This window comes from Dromiciops gliroides, chromosome 3 (assembly GCF_019393635.1).
Source record: "Dromiciops gliroides isolate mDroGli1 chromosome 3, mDroGli1.pri, whole genome shotgun sequence".
NCBI lineage: Eukaryota > Metazoa > Chordata > Mammalia > Microbiotheria > Microbiotheriidae > Dromiciops > Dromiciops gliroides.
Genome location: NC_057863.1, coordinates 252,529,903 through 252,533,517, shown reverse-complemented (window position 1 = coordinate 252,533,517; position 3,615 = coordinate 252,529,903). Strand labels below are relative to the sequence as shown.

Genomic DNA, 3,615 nt, shown 5'->3' with positions numbered 1-3,615 from the left:
TCCATTTTAAGCAGGGCGGGGGCAGGAATCAGATTCCATATAATCAGTGAAACCATTCCGATTATTTGCAATCAACTTTCGACTTAATGCCTTACCACCCTAATGGAGGTTATTGTAAGTGATGATAAAATTGGCAGAGGGGAATTATTGTAAGTGATGATAAAATTGGCATTACTAGGTGATGGAAACCTTTCACCCTTGGCTTCCTTTCTATCTCTGATCTAGTTGAATTCATTCCTAATGAGAATACCTGTGGGGCCAAATCTCTGGGTGCTATAAGCTAGTAAGTGGAGAGATACTGTAACTTCTACCTGAGCAAGAGGAGGCATGTTGGCCCCATAACTCATAGCTCAGAGAAAAGCAGGTAGGAGCAGGTGAGGTAAATATTGGAAAGACCTTTCATCCTGTTATTATTAGTCATCTGAACATGGCTGCGGTCACTTCTGAGGGTTCTCTTTGTTTCTCTTTTCCAGCTTTCTTCTCGGTGCCATGATGCCAAGGCTTTTCTGTCAGGGAGAGATTCCTCAAGCAGGAGGAAAAGGAAACAAGTCGTGTACACCATATAAATGAGGTGATGGCCTAGTGGCTGGGGGGGGGGGGACTGCTCTGCGTTGGTGACTAGGGCTGGTAACAACTGAAAAATTGCTGTCCTTATGCCAGGCGACTCTCTGACACACGTCTTGTCCTGGTGTGACTCCTTTGTCTCCTTTTATTAACGCTTATTTGATAAACTGAAAGGGAAAATAAATAAATATGGATTTCTAAGTTGGTTATAACTGTCTCCAGCTTGTCTGCTAAAAGCATTGATGAAATCTCCATGTCAGCGTGAATGAGTGAAATGAGGCAGATGCGAAAATGTTTCAAGGGTGAAATGAATAGAGAGCCACTCGAGATGTGTCCATCGCTTAGGTTTTGGTCTGTAACTTGTCTGCCAGTTGGAATATAATAACCTTTGAAGGGAAAGTAAAGAAGGACTACGTCTTTAGATATTTGAAGGGCTGTCATGTGAAAGAAGGAGTTGATTTATTCTGTCCCCCCAGGGGAGGACTAGGACCAGTGGGTAGAAACAACAAAGATTTTTGGTTTAGGGTAAGGTATGTGTTAGCACAGTAAGGAAGGCAGGGCAGTTGGGTTATAGTGGAGGAGTAGGGGTGGAAAGACCACGGATGGAGGTGTCAACTCTGAGGGGCACAGCAGTTCTGTCATACACAGGCCACCTGTAGCCAGCACAGGAAAGGAGGGAGAAGCAGGAGCCCGCTGTTTCTGTTTGAATCTGGTCCTTGAATCTGCCTATGCAGAACTTCATAGTTTTAGAGGCAGAAAAGAGAAAACAGATTAGACCGATGCAGCTTCCAGATTGGAGAGTTTCTTAGGATGTCTGTTAGAGTATTTTAGTGGATATTAACTGGCATGATGGACCTTGCTACCAAGCCACCTGAGATCTGAGGCACAAAGTATATCAAAGGGATTTTTTGGGTGGTGAATCTTTAAGACCCATGTGAACTCTACCTCCTGCACCCTTATCTCTTGCCTAGAGCATGTCAGTGGGCTAGAGGTCAGGGAACTCTGAAACACTTGTCCAGCAAGGGAACTTATGACCCTGTATAGTAGTGATCTCTTCATCACTAAAATTTTCAAGCACAGGTTAGATAATCATTCATCAGGATTGGAAATGAGAGGTCCTCATTATCTTCTTCTCCCCACCAAACCTATTCAGTCTTTTATTTTCTCTATTTCTATTAAGAGCATCACCATTTTTTGTCAATCAACTAGGTTTGAAACAACAGTGCCATCCTCTTACTTTTCCTCATTCCTCTACATTCAAGCAGTCATCAAGTCTTGTCAGCTATGCCTTTGTATTTTCTCCCATGTTATTCGTTTTCATTTTCATTCCTACTGCAACCATCTTAACCTAAGGCCTCATTGTCTCTTGTTTGGAGTACTACAAAAGTTTTCTACCTGTATTTTCTGACTTCATTTTCTTCCATACAAGATATCCCATATCTTATTGTCAGATCAGTTTTCTTAATGCATGGCTTCGATCATGTCACAGGGCAGTTAAATGGTGCAGTAGATAGAGCACTGGGCTTGCAATCAGAAAGATTCATCTTCATGATTTCAAATCTGGCCTCAGACACTTACTGTCTTCATGACACTTATTTCCATTTGCCTCAGTTTCCTCATCTGTAAAATGAGCGGGAGAAGGAAATGGCAAACCACTCCAGTGTCTCTGCCAGGAAAACTCCAAATGGAGTCATGGAAGGTTTGATATGACTGAAATGACTCAACAACAATAACAACAACAATAATGTCACTCTTTTTTTTTTCAGACAATGGGGGTTAAGTGACTTGCCCAGGATCACACAGCCAGTAAGTGTCAAGTGTCTGAGGCTGGATTTGAACTCAGGTACTCCTGAATCCAGGGCTGGTGCTTTAACCACTGCGCCATCTAGCTGCCCCTGTCACTCTCTTGCTAAAATATATTCAAAGGCTCCCCATTGCTTTGTGAATAATCCAAACTCTTTAGCTTGGAAATTCAAAATACCTCTTTTTGATTTGGCCCCAATTAACCTTTCTAGTCAACATTCCCACTAACTTCATGTATGTACTGTATGCTCTACCCAAATCAAACTATTTGGCACTTCCTGAATCTGTTCTCTAACTCACACATTTTCTCCAGTTCTTCTTTCCATGCAGAGTACTTTCCCCCATCTCTTCCTGTCAAGATTGCCATTTCTCAAGACCCAGATCCAATGCCTCCTTCTCCAGATGGCCTTCCCTGATTCTCCTCCCAGACCCTCAAAGTTGGACATGATCTCCCTCCTCTGAACTCCTTGTAGCACATGGTTTGCATTATGGTAACAGAAGGGCAGTGTGGCATAGTAGATAGTCACCCCTGAGCCAGGAAGACTTACATCAAGCTCTACTTCTGACACACATTAATTGTATCACTCTGGATAAGTCACTTGATCTGTCAGTGCTGTAGGTAACCCTCTAAGACTATAAATTACAAAGATGGTGATAGAAGGTGTTTCCCTGGGAATTCCCTATAACAGTGAAATCACAGGCCCAGTCCCTATTCATCACTCTTATGATGTCAATAATATTTTATCATGTATTGTTAAGATTTGTGTACATGTCATATCTCAGTTCTCAGTTCAAAATTAAATAAATATTTGTCAAGCGTCTATTGGACTGAGGGTAGAGACTATGTATATTATTTATCTCTGTCCTTACTCTCACACTGGTTACTGTGCCTTCAGGGTAGCAGACAATCAACCCTAATCATTTCATTAATTTCTTACTACTTATAACATTCCCCATAAGTATTGTTCCAAATCTTCTACTCTAGTTCTGAACTACACCCCCATGCTCTGCCCCTGACCCAGCATATTATTTTGTTAAGATTTTTAATAGTATAATTTAATGATGGCCAAAGGTGATCATCCTCTTTACTTTCAATCAATAAAGTGATATAATTTTAGTTATTTCTAAATCTAGTTTTTTCTTAGACCTTGTTATGTTCTAAAAATAAACTGTTATTGTCAAGTCCTTTCAGTCGTGTCTGACTGGGGTTTTCCTGACTAATACACTAAAGTGGTTTGCCATTTCCTT

General features: G+C 41.2%; 1 long non-coding RNA gene across 1 annotated transcript; it reads left to right on the top strand.

Annotated features, from left to right (window-relative positions):
- Positions 1-494: 494 nt before the first annotated feature.
- Positions 495-3,195, top strand: LOC122751477. The gene is made up of 3 exons (XR_006355789.1): positions 495-571; positions 2,331-2,370; positions 2,681-3,195. It is a non-coding gene; the product is annotated as an uncharacterized LOC122751477 (long non-coding RNA).
- Positions 3,196-3,615: the final 420 nt, after the last annotated feature.